Source organism: Ranitomeya imitator, chromosome 1 (assembly GCF_032444005.1).
Source record: "Ranitomeya imitator isolate aRanImi1 chromosome 1, aRanImi1.pri, whole genome shotgun sequence".
Lineage (NCBI taxonomy): Eukaryota > Metazoa > Chordata > Amphibia > Anura > Dendrobatidae > Ranitomeya > Ranitomeya imitator.
In genome coordinates this window covers 641274432-641291502 of record NC_091282.1, presented here as the reverse complement: position 1 = coordinate 641291502, position 17071 = coordinate 641274432, and the positions used below count along the sequence as shown (strand labels likewise).

The window sequence follows — 17071 nt, the reverse complement described above, 5'->3', positions numbered from 1 at the left end:
AACAGTATCACTGTGCTTGATTGGCCAGCAAACTCGCCTGACCTTAACCCTGTAAGAGGGTGGTGCTGTTATGGACAGTAAGGAACACGCTGTCACTTTAAGAGGCTGCACCCCCTTGTCTGGCGTGATGGAATGTTCTGCTTCTCACCCGGCAATAATCGGTGTAATGAACTAGTCTGTGCAGTGTGCAGGTGTGGAGCTGGAGCAGCGTCTGTGAGCTGAGGCTGCTGCAGAGAGGACTTTTTGTGCTGATAACTGAAAGAGGGAAGAACTGTGTCCTGATATAGCTGCAAGAGAGCCACGAAGCTACAGAGAAAGGGATTTACAGTTTCCAGGAGCATCTCTAGGATCCAGAGGCAAGGAGAAGACCACGTTTCACAGAGCTGACAGAAAGCCGTACGCACCACCGTATTAGACTGCTGGGGGCCCCCTGGGACTGGACCTGATTCTCCAACATCACCGTGAGTTTGTTCCTGTTTGGTGCACCTGTTAGGGCATAGTGTAGGCTTCATTAGTCAGTACACGGGAGCCGTGTGGCCTGCTTAGTAAAGGCCAGGGAGGTTATACGTAGAGTAGCTTCATCACTCGTTTATTGTTTGCATTTGCTTGTTAGACCTACTTTGAGTCTGTAATAGCTCTAGCACCGTGCTATTTTACGGAAAAGATAAAGTTTATTACTCTTGTAAATTGTCTTTTGCCATTGTATACCCCTGTTTGCATCTTCCTCATCCACTTCATTCCTTGCCTTCCAATAAATCTACCCTTTGTTGTTTGCACCTCATCTTGTGTTCAGTATTCTTCCTGCACCGTGGTGGTCCCCCAGCCATCGCTTTAACCCCATACAGAATCTATGGAGTATTGTCAAGAGGAAGATGAGAGCCACCAGACCCAACAATGCAGACAAGCTGAAGGCTGCTATCAAAGCAACCTGGGCTTCCATAACACCTCAGCAGTACCACAGGCTGATCGCCTCTTTGCCACGCCGCATTGATGTAGTTGTAAGGAGGAAGACTGGACCACGGGTACCTGTACCGAGCCGGGTCCGGAACTGTTGAGGCTGCCTCCCTTGTTGCCTGGGGGAAGGAATGAGGAGCCGGACCGACCTCATGACCCGGGTAGGAGGGGCAGCTTAAAAAGAAAAGCGCGTGCATCCATGGGCAGTTTGGCATGGATTTGCAGCAGAGTGGGGTCTGTTGAGCGGCGTGCTCCATCCTCTGAGCACCAATGTCACGATGGGCTGCGCTGTTTGGGCCCTGCCGCCTCCAGTGGGACCGCTGTAGAGGGAAGTACTGCACGCTCAGTAGCTGCCAGAGACAGAAGTTCCGTGCACTCAGTGACTGTGAGTACCGCACCTGTGCAGAGGCGAGAAGGCCGAGTACCGGACAGACTTTTGCAGCCTAACCTGCCACTTGCTTCCCTCCTGGTTACATTTGACTCTGAGAAAGTCGCGGCTTTGATTACTATGACCGTACGTGCTTATGGACTAGTGGCTCAGCGGAAGGTTCCGGAGACTGATCGCTGCCGCCAGAAGATGGACCATCGCTTAAAGGACCCCATCTGAGGACTTCACCTGTTCTACAACCTTTCCTCCTGTGGGATCATCTGCTGCAGAGGACCATACCATTACATGATAAGTTCTTTCCTTGGACTGCTATTGTTTTACAGTTGTTACCCCTATTATCCCTCCTTTAACCATTAACCTCCCTGCGAGGAGTGAATACCTTGTTTATCAAATTGTTACATCTTGATAACCCTTGCTCTGCCTCTTGTCACTGCATGCCGCAATCTGCTACATAGTAACTGTTGCAAAAGTAGCCTCGACCAAGTATTGAGTGCATTTACTGAACATACATTTCAGTAGGCCAACATAACGGATTTTAAAATCATTTTTCAAGCTGGGGTAATAAAGTATTCTAATTTACTGAGACAATGGCTTTTGGGTTTTAATTGGCTGTAAGCCATAATCATCAACATTAAAGGGAACCTGTCACCCCCAAAATCGAAGATGAGCTAAGCCCACCGGCATCAGGGGCTTATCTACAGCATTCTGTAATGCTGTAGATAAAGCCCCAGATGTATCCTGAAAGATGAGAAAAAGAGGTTAGATTATACTCATCCAGGGGCGGTCCCGCTGCGGTGCGGTCCGACGGGCGTCACGGTCCAGTTTGGGGCCTCCTATCTTCTTACGATGACGTCCTCTTCTTGTCTTCACGCTGCGGCTAAATCGGCGCAGGCATACTTTGTCTGCCTTGTTTGGAGCAGAGCAAAGTACTGCAGTGCGCAGGCACTGGGAAAGGTCAGAGAGGCCCGACACCTGCGCACTGCAGTACTTTGCTCTGCCCTCAACAGGACAGAGTATGCCTGCACCGGAGCCGCAGCATGAAGACAAGAAGAGGACTTCATCCTATGAAAATAGGAGGCCCGGCACGGACCACGACGCCCATTGGATCGGACCGCAGCGGGACAGCCCCCGGGTGAGTATAATCTAACCTCTTTTTCTCTTCTTTCAGGGGCTTATCTACAGGATTACAGAATGCTGTAGATAAGCCCCTGATGCTGGTGGGCTTAGCTCATCTTCATTTTTGGGGGTGACAGGTTCCCTTTAACAGAAATAAACACTTGAAATAGATCACTCTGTTTGTAATGACTCTATATTATATATGAGTTTCACTTTTTGTATTGAAGAACTGAAATAAATTAACTTTTTGATGATATTCTAATTTTGTGAGAAGCACCTGTAACATCTTCTCTAATATAATGTATGACACTACTATATAACACTAATTAAAAATCACCTCTAATATGCCGTATAGCACTACTATATAACACTAATATAAGGTCACCTCTAATATATCGTATGGCACTACTATATAACACTAATATAGAACCAAAAACACAAGACTTTCTACAAGACTGGGGAGTCCACCACTCCTCTGTGGGCCATTTGCACTGAAGCTGTTCCATACAGCATGTTCACATGGATATTTTCTCTCTGAACCCTGCTTATACAGGTACTATACAGATGATCAGGTTTTTAAATACATCAGATGGGGATTATATACATTAGATAGGACTGCTCTATTATGGGTATACCTTGACGATCAGTGGAGCAGCTTAATATACATTTTTTTGCAAAAAAACGTATTAACTAAATACCCTGTATTTTTTCATTTTTTGACTAGCACTTGCTTATTTACTGTGACTTTTTTACAACAGAGTATTTTTTACCTCGCTGTGCGCTTTTGTGTTTTCAAGTTTCTTGGTGGTGTGAACAGGTTTCTACAGACTTGCTCACTGTGCAAGTAGCCCATGTGTTTTTGGTTCTATAATTGTTCTCTTGTTTCTACAAGACTGGGGAGTCCACCACTCCTCTATGGGCCATTTGCACTGATGCTGTTCTATCCAGCATGTTCACATGGATATTTTCTCTCTGAACCCTGCTTATACAGGTACTATACAGATGATCAGGTTTTTAAATACATCAGATGGGGATTATATACATTAGATAGGACTGCTCTATTATGGGTATACCTTGACGATTGGTGGAGCAGCTTAATATACATTTTTTTTGCAAAAAAACGTATTAACTAGATACCCTGTATTTTTTTCATTTTTTGACTAGCACTTGCTTACTTACTGTGACTTTTTTACAACAGAGTATTTTTGACTTCGCTGTGCGCTTTTGTGTCTTATATAACACTAATGTAACATCACCTCTAATATACCTTATGGCACTACTATATAATACCTATGTAACATCACGTCTAATATGCCCTATGGCGCTACTACATAACAGTAACGTAATACACCCTATGGCACTACTATATAACACTAATGTAAAATCACCTCTAATATATCGTATGGCACTACTATATAACACTAATGTAGCATCACCTCTAATATACCGTATGGCACTACTATATAATACTAATGTAACATCACCTCTAATATACCGTATGGCACTACTATATAACACTAATGTAACATCACCTCTAATATACCGTATGGCACTACTATATAACACTAATGTAACATCACCTCTAATATACCGTATGGCACTACTATATAACACTAATGTAACATCACCTCTAATATACCGTATGGCACTACTATATAACACTAATGTAACATCACCTCTAATATACCGTATGGCACTACTATATAACACTAATGTAACATCACCTCTAATATACCGTATGGCACTACTATATAACACTAATGTAACATCACCTCTAATATACCGTATGGCACTACTATATAACACTAATGTAACATCACCTCTAATATACCGTATGGCACTACTATATAACACTAATGTAACGTCACCTCTAATATACCGTATGGCACTACTATATAACACTAATGTAACGTCACCTCTAATATACCGTATGGCGCTACTATATAACACTAATGTAACATCACCTCTAATATACCGTATGGCGCTACTATATAACACTAATGTAACATCACCTCTAATATACCGTATGGCACTACTATATAACACTAATGTAACATCACCTCTAATATACCGTATGGCACTACTATATAACACTAATGTAACATCACCTCTAATATACCGTATGGCACTACTATATAACACTAATGTAAAATCACGATTTACCATTGCTACATAGCACTGATATAAGATGGCATTATAAATGACTTGTTTGGTGTATAGTTTAGTATATGGCACTGTTATGTGGCTACTTGGGCTTTCCTCTGCCACTGTCCTGACAGAAGTATACTGTCTGCTATTTCTGACTGAGGTCCAGCATCCAGTACTACTATGAACGATACCGTCGGTCCTGCTGTGTGGCCTTATTGCATACTCCCAGCCCCCCTATAAGCGCAGTATAGCAGGACCCATAGGGAGCACTGTATGGGCACGGACACTGCTATAGTCATCTAGTATATGAATAGAACATACATACAAAGGTCTATTGCTCATTTAGAAACATTCTCAAAAATATAACACAGATTTGTGAACATCCATCGCACATTCCTGTCTGTGCAGAGACGGGCGTGTGTCAGTGAGCTGAAACAGTGTAAAGTTCCCCTGAGGGTACTTCGGGGGCCTCCTGTACCCACTCCGATACATACTGATAACCCAGTGCTTTCTGTTTTTCCCTAATATCCAAGAAGTTCTGTAGAATTGTTATCATTAGGTGATAGTATCCCTGGTGGTCTAGTGGTCTAATAATATTCCCTGTGCGGTTGGGGGTTAGTAATAAGTGTTAGTAATACTAACACTAATAATTATATACTATTGTGATGCTTGATATACTATTTTTATACTAAATCATCCTGGTGGTCTAGGGACTAAGTGTGACATAATTATGTCTAGAGAGTTTAAGCATTACTTTTGGTGGTAGTAAAGTGTTTAGTTAGTCTATTGTTCGAGTTGATGTTAATGTCTCTAATGGTCCACGAGAGTAGAATATCCCTGGTGGTCCAGCAAAGTGGAATATCCCTGGTGGTCCAGCAGAGTAGAATATCCCCGGTGGTCCAGCAGAGTGGAAAATCCCCGGTGGTCTAGCAGAGTAGAATATCCCTGGTGGTCCAGCCGAGTAGAATATCCCTGGTGGTCCAGCAGAGTAAAATATCCCTGGTGGTCCAGGAGAGAAGAATATCGCTGGTGGTCCAGCAGAGTGGAATATCCCTGGTGGTCCAGCAGAGTGGAATATCCCTGGTGGTCCAGCAGAGTGGAATATCCCTGGTGGTCCAGCAGAGTAGAGTATCCCCTGGTGGTCCAGCAGAGTGGAATATCCCTGGTGGTCCAGCAGAGTAGAGTATCCCTGGTGGTCCAGCAGAGTAGAGTATCCCTGGTGGTCCAGCAGAGTAGAGTATCCCTGGTGGTCCAGAACAGAGGAATATCCCTGGTGGTCCAGGAGAGTAGAATATACCTGGTGTTCAGTGGTCACTATTTTTTCAGGCTGCAGTTTGTGCTAAAAGAAGCAGAGTAAGCCAACCATGCATTGATCGCATTCACTGCTGCATGCCCAGTAGACGCACATAAGAAGATACTCCCTGTAAAGTCCCCCTGACTTTCTTTACATTTTTGCCCATACTATTAAATTTCTTTTAGTCACTTTTATGACTGATCACATGACCTGGTACGTTGCCTCAAGGGCGTCGTACACAGTCTGCAAGACTCTGCTGTACACTGATGAGAGGCAAACAGCTGTCTGTAGAGGAGATTCTGGCTATGCTGGCCCCCACTGCTGCCCCCAGGAATCCTATAGACTTCCATAGGTTCATGCGTGATGGACCTTCCTAAGGATGGAAAGAGGCAATGTGGCTGCTTCTCACGTATAGAGGTCAAATTAGGAGTAAGAGCCAAATATACTCACGCAAGAGGGAAGGTCACTAGAATACCAAATGTTATGTGTATCCTTGTATGTGTGTATGTATATGTTTCTGTATGTATATATGTGTGTGTATGTATGTACGGTATGTATGCTTGTGCACATATGAATGTGTGTGTGTGTATGTAGGAATGTGTTTGTGTATATGCATGTGTTATATGTGTGTGTGTGTATGTGACTGTACATGTGCATGTGTTTGTAAATGTGTGTGTATGTAGGTGTGTACATGTATGAATATGTATGTACACATTTGTGTGTATGTGTGTATATACAGTCATGGCCAAAAGTATTGACACCCCTGTAATTCTGTCAGATAATACTCAGTTTCTTCCTGAAAATGATTGCAATCACAAATTCTTTGGTATTATTATCTTCATTTAATTTGTCTTAAATGAAAAAACACAAAAGAGAATGAAGCAAAAAGCAAAACATTGATCATTTCACACAAAACTCCCAAAATGGGCCAGACAAAAGTATTGGCACCCTCAGCCTAATACTTGGTTGCACAACCTTTAGCCAAAATAACTGCGACCAACCACTTCCGGTAACCATCAATGAGTTTCTTACAATGCTCTGCTGGAATTTTAGACCATTCTTCTTTGGCAAACTGCTCCAGGTCCCTGATATTTGAAGGGTGCCTTCTCCAAACTGCCATTTTTGTTCTATGGGATTCAGGTCTGGACTCATTGCTGGCCACCTTAGAAGTCTCCAATGCTTTCTCTCAAACCATTTTCTAGTGCTTTTTGAAGTGTGTTTTGGGTCATTGTCCTGCTGGAAGACCCATGACCTCTGAGGGAGACCCAGCTTTCTCACACTGGGCCCTACATTATGCTGCAAAATTTGTTGGTAGTCTTCAGACTTCATAATGCCATGCACACGGTCAAGCAGTCCAGTGCCAGAGGCAGCAAAGCAAGCCCAAAACATCAGGGAACCTCCGTCATGTTTGACTGTAGGGACCGTGTTCTTTTCTTTGAATGCCTCTTTTTTTCTCCTGTAAACTCTATGTTGATGCCTTTGCCCAAAAAGCTCTACTTTTGTCTCATCTGACCAGAGAACATTCTTCCAAAACGTTTTAGGCTTTTTCAGGTAAGTTTTGGCAAACTCCAGCCAGGCTTTTTTATGTCTCGGGGTAAGAAGTGGGGTCTTCCTGGGTCTCCTACCATACAGTCCCTTTTCATTCAGACGCCAACGGATAGTACGGATTGACACTGTTGTACCCTCGGACTGCAGGGCAGCTTGAACTTGTTTGGATGTTAGTCTAGGATCTTTATCCAACATCCGCGCAATCTTGCGTTGAAATCTCTTGTAAATTTTTCTTTTCCGTCCACATCTAGGGAGGTTAGCCACAGTGCCATGGGCTTTAAACTTCTTGATGACACTGCGCACGGTAGACACAGGAACATTCAGGTCTTTGGAGATGGACTTGTAGCCTTGAGATTGCTCATGCTTCCTCACAATTTGGTTTCTCAAGTCCTCAGACAGTTCTTTGGTCTTCTTTCTTTTCTCCATGCTCAATGTGGTACACACAAGGACACAGGACAGAGGTTGAGTCAACTTTAATCCATGTCAACTGGCTGCAAGTGTGATTTAGTTATTGCCAACACCTGTTAGGTGCCACAGGTAAGTTACAGGTGCTGTTAATTACACAAACTAGAGAAGCATCACATGATTTTTCGAACAGTGCCAATACTTTTGTCCACCCCCTTTTTTATGTTTGGTGTGGAATTATATCCAATTTGGCTTTAGGACAATTCTTTTTGTGTTTTTTTCATTTAAGACGAATTAAATGAAGATAATAATACCAAATAATTTGTGTTTGCAATCATTTACAGGAATGTATGTACAATCTAATACATGACTGTATGTACATGTGAGTGTGTATGTAAGTGTATATGTGTGTATGTGAGTGTATATATGTATGTATATATATATGTATGTATATGTGTGAGTATGTACTGTATGTGTGAATATACATGTCTATGTATGTGTGTGTGTGTATGTATGCAAGTGTATATGTGTGTATGTCTGTACGTACATGTGTGTATATGTGTGAATATATGTGTGTATTTGAGTATGTGTAGGTAGTGTGTATGTGTGAATATACATATGTGTGTACGTAAGTGTGCATGTGAATATATATGTGTGTATGTGTGCATGTGAAGGTATATGTGTGTGTATGTAAGTGTGTATGTGTATGTAAGTGTGTGTGTATGTATATGTATGCGTGTGAGTGAGTGTGTATGTCTGTGTGTGTATATGTGAGTGGATATGTCTGTGTGTGAGTGGATATGTGTGTGTATGTGAGTGGATATGTCTGTGTGTGGATATGTGTGTGTATGTGAGTGGATATGTCTGTGTGTGAGTCGATATGTGTGTGTATGTGAGTTGATATGTCTGTGTGAGTGGATATGTCTGTGTATGTGAGTTGATATGTCTGTGTGTGAGTGGATATGTGTGTATGTGAGTGGATATGTGTGTGTGTGTATACGTCTCTGTGTGTGTGGATAGGTGTGAGCATGTGAGCAGATATGTCTGTGTGTGAGTCGATATGTGTGTGTATGTGAGTTGATATGTCTGTGTGTGAGTGGATATGTGTGTATGTGAGTGGATATGTCTGTGTGTGAGTTGATATGTGTGTGCATGTGAGTGGATATGTCTGTGTATGAGTGGATAGGTGTGAGTATGTGACTGGATATGTCTGTGTGTGTGTGTCGATAGGTGTGAGTATGTGAGTGGATATGTCTGGGTATGTGAGTATATGTGTGTGTATGTGAGTGGATATGTCTGTGTGTGAGTGGATATGTCTGTGAGTGGATATGTGTGTGAGTGGATATGTCTGTGTGTGAGTGGATATGTGTGTGTATGTGAGTGGATATGTCTGTGTGTGAGTGGATATGTCGGTGTGAGTGGATATGTGTGTGTATGTGAGTGGATATGTCTGTGTATATGTGTGTGTGTATATGTCTGTGTGTGGATATGTGTGTGTGAGTGTATATGTCTGTGTGTGAATGTGAGTGGATATGTATGTGTGTGTATGTGAGCGGATGTCTGTGTGTAAGTGTATTTGTGTGTATTTGAGTGTATGTGTGTGTGTGAGTGTATATGTCTGTGTGTGTATGTGAGTGGATGTCTGTGTGTGTGTGTGTGTGTGTGTGTCTGTGTGTATGTGAGTGGATGTGTGTGTGTCCATAGAATCTCATACATTTAGTAGCTAACACCCCATAGAATAACATGTCCCATCTATTCTTCTACCCATCTCACCTGACCGTCTCCACATCCTCCCATTACATAACCCCGTCTGCAGAATAAAACTTAATAAAGTAGAATCCAGATCCCAGAAACTTGTACCTATTCCGCCCTCTAGATGTAGCAGAGCTGATTGTGTGATGCCCGGCTTGTGCACCTTTGAACCTCTCTGTGTTCAGACGATGCAGTAGGATTGTCTGCAGCCCCACTGGTCGGGACAGACAACCTAGTAGTATCCCTATAATCAATGACAACCTCGGCTCTGCTGCATCTGACTATCCATGGCAGGTGAGGTCACTTACTTGTGAGGCTCCGGGTCCTGAGGAGAATGGGTGCAGTGAGTGCGGTGCAGCCTTGGGAGGATGTTGCAGTTGGGGCAATGCGGAGGTGAATGCAGCGGAGCCAGGATCTAGTGTTACAGGATGCTCGGTGCGCCCGCCTCTCCTCTGCTGATCTCTATGGGAAGCCCCCTGGCTCAGACTCTGGGAGGGAACGGAGGGGGCACCGGGTGCAGGAGGAGGGAATCTTGGCGAGGGAAGGGTGAGATTCGGGATGGAATTAGCAGTTTCTTCAATCAATGGCTTCCATGCTGATTCATTAGACTTATCACAAACTGCGGAGATTCTTGCAGCAGAAATGATGGATGAGGTCGGTCTGGGACGGTGCACGATGACCACGGCCAGACAGACCTACCTGAGAGTGATTCCCCTTACAATCAATAAAATCCTCAGCAAAAAAAGAAGTTATCAAGAAATGTTCGAAGTGGTTAATTATTAAGATGGTGCTGCTTCATATTATTTTCTGGAAGAGTTGGGTGAAGACTAATAGCAAACCTTACTATCTACTAAAATATCACTGCTATAAATCTATCTAACCCACTATGTACAAGAATATAACTACTATAATACAGCCCCTATGTACAAGAATATAACTACAATAATACTGCTCCCTATGTACAAGAATATAACTACAATAATACTGCTCCCTATGTACAACAATATAACTACTATAATACTGCTCCCTATGTACAAGAATATAACTACAATAATACTGCTCCCTATGTACAAGAATATAACTACTATAATACTGACCCTATGTACAAGAATATAACTACAATAATACTGCTCCTATGTGCAAGAATATAACTACTATAATACTGCTCCTATGTACAAGAATATAACTACTATAATACTGCTCCTATGTGCAAGAATATAACTACTATAATACTGCCCACTATGTACAAGAATATAACTACTATAATACTGCCCCTATGTACAACAATATAACTACTATAATACTGCTCCTATGTACAGGAATATAACTACTATAATACTGCCCCTATGTACAAGAATATATCTACTATAATACTGCCTCTATGTACAAGAATATATCTACTATAATACTGCTCCCTATATACAAGAATATATCTACTATAATACTGCCTCTATGTACAAGAATATATCTACTATAATACTGCTCCTATATACAAGAATATAACTACTATAATACTGCTCCTATGTAGAAGAATATAACTACTATAATACTGCCCCTATGTACAAGAATATAACTACTATAATACTGCTCCTATGTAGAAGAATATAACTACTATAATACTGCCCCTATGTACAAGAATATATCTACTATAATACTGCCTCTATGTACAAGAATATATCTACTATAATACTGCTCCCTATATACAAGAATATATCTACTATAATACTGCCTCTATGTACAAGAATATATCTACTATAATACTGCTCCCTATGTACAAGAATATAACTACTATAATACTGCTCCCTATGTACAAGAATATAACTACTATAATACTGCCTCTATGTACAAGAATATATCTACTATAATACTGCCTCTATGTACAAGAATATAACTACTATAATACTGCCCCTATGTACAAGAATATAACTACTATAATACTGCTCCTATGTAGAAGAATATAACTACTATAATACTGCCCCTATGTACAAGAATATATCTACTATAATACTGCCTCTATGTACAAGAATATATCTACTATAATACTGCTCCCTATATACAAGAATATATCTACTATAATACTGCCTCTATGTACAAGAATATATCTACTATAATACTGCTCCCTATGTACAAGAATATAACTACTATAATACTGCTCCCTATGTACAAGAATATAACTACTATAATACTGCCTCTATGTACAAGAATATATCTACTATAATACTGCCTCTATGTACAAGAATATAACTACTATAATACTGCCTCTATGTACAAGAATATAACTACTATAATACTGCTCCCTATATACAAGAATATATCTACTATAATACTGCCTCTATGTACAAGAATATATCTACTATAATACTGCTCCCTATATACAAGAATATATCTACTATAATACTGCCCCTATATACAAGAATATAACTACTATAATACTGCTCCCTATGTACAAGAATATAACTACTATAATACTGCTCCCTATATACAAGAACATAACTACTATAATACTGTCCCCTATGTACAAGAATATAACTACTATAATACTGTTCCTATGTACAAGAATATAACTACTATAATACGGTCCCCTATATACAAGAATATAACTACTATAATACTGTTCCCTATGTACAAGAATATAACTACTATAATACTGCCCCTATGTACAAGAATATAACTACTATAATACTGCTCCTGTGTACAAGAATATAACTACTATAATACTGCCTCCTCTGTACAAGAATATAACTACTATAATACTGTTCCCTATGTACAAGAATATAACTACTATAATACTGCCCCTATGTACAAGAATATAACTACTATAATACTGCTCCTATGTACAAGAATATAACTACTATAATACTGCTCCTATGTACAAGAATATAACTACTATAATACTGCTCCTATGTACAAGAATATAACTACTATAATACTGCTCCTATGTACAAGAATATAACTACTATAATACTGCTCCTATGTACAAGAATATAACTACTATAATACTGCTCCTATGTACAAGAATATAACTACTATAATACTGCTCCTATGTAGAAGAATATAACTACTATAATACTGCCCCTATGTACAAGAATATATCTACTATAATACTGCCTCTATGTACAAGAATATATCTACTATTATACTGCTCCCTATATACAAGAATATATCTACTATAATACTGCCTCTATGTACAAGAATATATCTACTATAATACTGCTCCCTATGTACAAGAATATATCTACTATAATACTGCCCCTATATACAAGAATATAACTACTATAATACTGCTCCCTATGTACAAGAATATAACTACTATAATACTGCTCCCTATATACAAGAATATAACTACTATAATACTGTCCCCTATGTACAAGAATATAACTACTATAATACTGTTCCTATGTACAAGAATATAACTACTATAATACTGTCCCCTATATACAAGAATATAACTACTATAATACTGTTCCCTATGTACAAGAATATAACTACTATAATACTGCCCCTATGTACAAGAATATAACTACTATAATACTGCTCCTGTGTACAAGAATATAACTACTATAATACTGCCTCCTCTGTACAAGAATATAACTACTATAATACTGTTCCCTATGTACAAGAATATAACTACTATAATACTGCCCCTATGTACAAGAATATAACTACTATAATACTGCTCCTATGTACAAGAATATAACTACTATAATACTGCTCCTATGTACAAGAATATAACTACTATAATACTGCTCCTATGTACAAGAATATAACTACTATAATACTGCCCCTATGTACAAGAATACAACTACTATAATACTGCCCCTATGTACAAGAATATAACTACTATAATACTGTTCCTATGTGTATAATACAGTAGTAATCGGGAACCCTATGAATTAGCAATAAATACTTGGCACTCAGACGAACTTTTTGCATGATCAGAAGTGAATAATTCATTTATTTAGTGCATCCAGCTTAATTGTTAAACGTTTTCGGTCTACAAAGACCTTCATCAGAAACAGTTATTGGATTACTGAATGCCACGAAGAGTAAATGTGGGCCCACAGGGGTGCCAACAAACGGCAGAGTGCGGGAGAATATGGCGCCTTAAAGAGCCTGGAGAAGCGGGAGCAGGGCGCTGTAGAAAGGCGAGAAGATCGCAATGGCACAAGCGCTAAGACCTCCAATGGCACCGGCGCCGAACCGCTAGAGACGCGCACTCCCGGGACTGCGCGTCTCTAGCGGTTCGGCGCCGGTGCCATTGGAGGTCTTAGCGCTTGTGCCATTGCGAGCTTCTCGCCTTTCTACAGCGCCCTGCTCCCGCTTCTCCAGGCTCTTTAAGGCGCCATATTCTCCCGGACTCTGCCGTTTGTTGGCACCCCTGTGGGCCCACATTTACTCTTCGTGGCATTCAGTAATCCAATAACTGTTTCTGATGAAGGTCTTTGTAGACCGAAAACGTTTAACAATTAAGCTGGATGCACTAAATAAATGAATTATTCACTTCTGATCATGCAAAAAGTTCGTCTGAGTGCCAAGTATTTATTGCTTTGATTTGACGGGTTGGAAACCTAACTTGTGCACCCCCAAGAAGCCAAGAGTGCCGTGCTTTATATTGCCCTATGAATTAGCGTTATACCGCGATTTCTTCAAGATAGCTCAATACAACATCTCTATGAGACAGAACTTTGGTATATCTGGCTGGGTCAGCACACTAGAAATAGCTAATAGAATTAGAGAAGTGATGAGGGAATCTGTTTCTATACATAGAAAGTGGAGGAAACTATTTCCGTATAGCTTAATGTCAAGCAAGATTGAGGTGCTACAATTTAATGCTTTCCAGTTGCCTAACCACGATTATACACTGTTTATACATGTGTGTGTATGTATATATATATATATATATATATATATATATTGTAGCATATATATATACTACACTGGGGACACTCGCTTGGCACGGGATTAGCGCACTCAGGCACGGTTTTCTTATAAAACACAGTCTCTAGGTTTATTTCACATCAGCATAAACCACATCCTCAGAACTTGGTAACAGCTTGAACACCGTCTGTACATATTCAACTTCACCACAATTCGTCTCTGACCCCGGTCAGCATAAGACACGGACCTCGTCCATTACCTGCTGGCGACCTTCACAGGTTCCTGGACACCTCTTGGCCTCAGAGGTGCCCCATACACAATGTCTCTCTCTTCTAACCCCGGTTAGCATAACACGGATCCCTTTCCGTTACCTGTTGGTGCCGCACAGGTTTCTCAGATACCTCTCCTCCATAGAGGTATCCTTCAGACGTTTCTCACTCTGACCCCGGTCACTTCAACACGGATCTCCATCCCAGGGCCGCCATCAGGGCATTACAGCCGTGACTGGCGTAAGGGGCCAGGTGAGCAGAGGGGGCCCGATGCGGGCCCCCTCTTACCTGCTCACCGGGCCCCTACCGGCAGCCGCAGGCTGAACCGGGCCCTTAGCGGCGGCCGGCGCTGCAGCTGTACGCTATTGACATGCGGGCCCGCGCCCGCACGTCAATAGTTAACAGCCGCCAGCCGCAGCGTGCAGGTCGCCGGCGTCTGACGTCATTGTCAGTCGCCGGCGAGTGCACAGTGCAGCTGCGTGGAGAGAGGAGCACGGCAGGTAAGTAGAACTTTTTTTTTTTTTCTATTAAGAGCGGAGAGCGGCGATCGGGGGGGGGGGGGGGGGTTTGGGCAGAAGGCTGGACACAGAGGGGGCAGAAGGCCGCTGGACACAGAGGGGGCAGAAGGCCGCTGGACACAGGGGGGCAGAAGGCCGCTGGACACAGAGGGGGCAGAAGGCCGCTGGACACAGGGGGGCAGAAGGCCGCTGGACACAGAGGGGGCAGAAGGCCGCTGGACACAGAGGGGGCAGAAGGCCGCTGGACACAGGGGGGCAGAAGGCAGCTGGACACAGGGGGGCAGAAGGCAGCTGGACACAGAGGGGGCAGAAGGCAGCTGGACACGGGGGCAGAAGGCAGCTGGACACAGGGGGGCAGAAGGCAGCTGGACACAGAGGGGGCAGAAGGCAGCTGGACACAGAGGGGGCAGAAGGCAGCTGGACACAGGGGGGCAGAAGGCAGCTGGACACAGAGGGGGCAGAAGGCAGCTGGACACAGGGGGACAGAAGGCAGCTGGACACAGAGGGGGCAGAAGGCAGCTGGACACAGGGGGGCAGAAGGCAGCTGGACACAGAGGGGGCAGAAGGCCGCTGGACACAGAGGGGGCAGAAGGCAGCTGGACACAGGGGGGCAGAAGGCAGCTGGACACAGGGGGGCAGAAGGCAGCTGGACACAGAGGGGGCAGAAGGCAGCTGGACACGGGGGCAGTAAAGCTGGACACAGAGGGGGCAGAAGGCAGCTGGACACAGGGGGGCAGAAGGCAGCTGGACACAGAGGGGGCAGAAGGCAGCTGGACACGGGGGCAGAAGGCAGCTGGACACGGGGGCAGAAGGCAGCTGGACACAGGGGGGCAGTAAAGCTGGACACAGGGGGGCAGAAGGCAGCTGGACACAGAGGGGGCAGAAGGCAGCTGGACACAGGGGGGCAGAAGGCAGCTGGACACAGAGGGGGCAGAAGGCAGCTGGACACAGGGGGGCAGAAGGCAGCTGGACACAGAGGGGGCAGAAGGCAGCTGGACACGGGGGCAGAAGGCAGCTGGACACAGGGGGGCAGAAGGCAGCTGGACACAGAGGGGGCAGAAGGCAGCTGGACACAGGGGGGCAGTAAAGCTGGACACAGGGGGGCAGAAGGCAGCTGGACACAGAGGGGGCAGAAGGCAGCTGGACACAGGGGGGCAGAAGGCAGCTGGACACAGAGGGGGCAGAAGGCAGCTGGACACAGGGGGGCAGAAGGCAGCTGGACACAGATGGGGCAGAAGGCAGCTGGACACAGAGGGGGCAGAAGGCAGCTGGACACGGGGGCAGAAGGCAGCTGGACACAGGGGGGCAGAAGGCAGCTGGACACAGAGGGGGCAGAAGGCAGCTGGACACAGGGGGGCAGTAAAGCTGGACACAGGGGGGCAGAAGGCAGCTGGACACAGAGGGGGCAGAAGGCAGCTGGACACAGGGGGGCAGAAGGCAGCTGGACACAGAGGGGGCAGAAGGCAGCTGGACACAGGGGGGCAGAAGGCAGCTGGACACAGATGGGGCAGAAGGCAGCTGGACACAGAGGGGGCAGAAGGCAGCTGGACACAGGGGGGCAGAAGGCAGCTGGACACGGGGCAGAAGGCAGCTGGACACAGAGGGGGCAGAAGGCAGCTGGACACAGAGCGGGCAGAAGGCAGCTGGACACAGAGGGGGCAGAAGGCAGCTGGACACAGAGGGGGCAGAAGGCAGCTGGACACAGGGGGGCAGAAGGCCGCTGGACACAGAGGGTGCAGAAGGCAGCTGGACACAGGGGGGCAGAAGGCCGCTGGACACAGAGGGGGCAGAAGGCCGCTGG

General features: G+C 43.9%; 1 protein-coding gene across 2 annotated transcripts in view; it reads right to left on the bottom strand.

The window, feature by feature from the left end:
- BCAN (brevican) overlaps nucleotides 1-10237 on the bottom strand; it is a 114368-nt gene extending 104131 nt beyond the window's left edge. Inside the window, exon 1 of one of the 2 annotated variants that reach the window (XM_069727675.1) lies at nucleotides 9914-10237. The gene's annotated coding sequence lies outside the window, so the exon portion shown is untranslated. The remainder of the gene's footprint in view (nucleotides 1-9913) is intronic. The other variant, XM_069727681.1, reaches the window with a different exon arrangement.
- Nucleotides 10238-17071: the final 6834 nt, after the last annotated feature.